The 323-nt window shown below is 65.6% G+C and overlaps 1 protein-coding gene across 1 annotated transcript in view; it reads left to right on the top strand.

Annotated features, from left to right (window-relative positions):
* Window positions 1-323, top strand: part of PDGFRA (platelet derived growth factor receptor alpha) — a 54,622-nt gene that overhangs the window by 847 nt on the left and 53,452 nt on the right. The gene's annotated exons all lie outside the window — the stretch shown is intronic.

Below are 323 nucleotides of genomic sequence, written 5' to 3' on the forward strand. Positions count from 1 at the left end.
GCGGCCACGGGCACTCGCTCCGCTCCCGGCCGCGCCGCCTCCCCGAGGGCTCCTTCCCGCTCCCCTCGGCCCCGCCCGGGCTCCCCCAGGGCACGGGCGAGGCGGACCCCTGCCCTCTGCTCCGTGGGGCTGCCGAGCCCTGCCCGGGGAAGGGGGCAATCCGAGCCTGGACAGCCTTTCAGTCCCCAGGGAAGAAATCATTGCGGGTCCCCCCCTCCTGCCCTTCTTTCTTTTCTCTTTTTTTCTGGCTAACCCGCAGAAAAAAATGTTGCTTCAACTTGGCAAGAGCTCCCCTATTGTTTCCTAGGAAAACAACTCCGAGG

The sequence above is a fragment of the Gavialis gangeticus genome, unplaced genomic scaffold (genome assembly GCF_001723915.1).
Source record: "Gavialis gangeticus isolate Ggan-Ray unplaced genomic scaffold, GavGan_comp1, whole genome shotgun sequence".
Lineage (NCBI taxonomy): Eukaryota > Metazoa > Chordata > Crocodylia > Gavialidae > Gavialis > Gavialis gangeticus.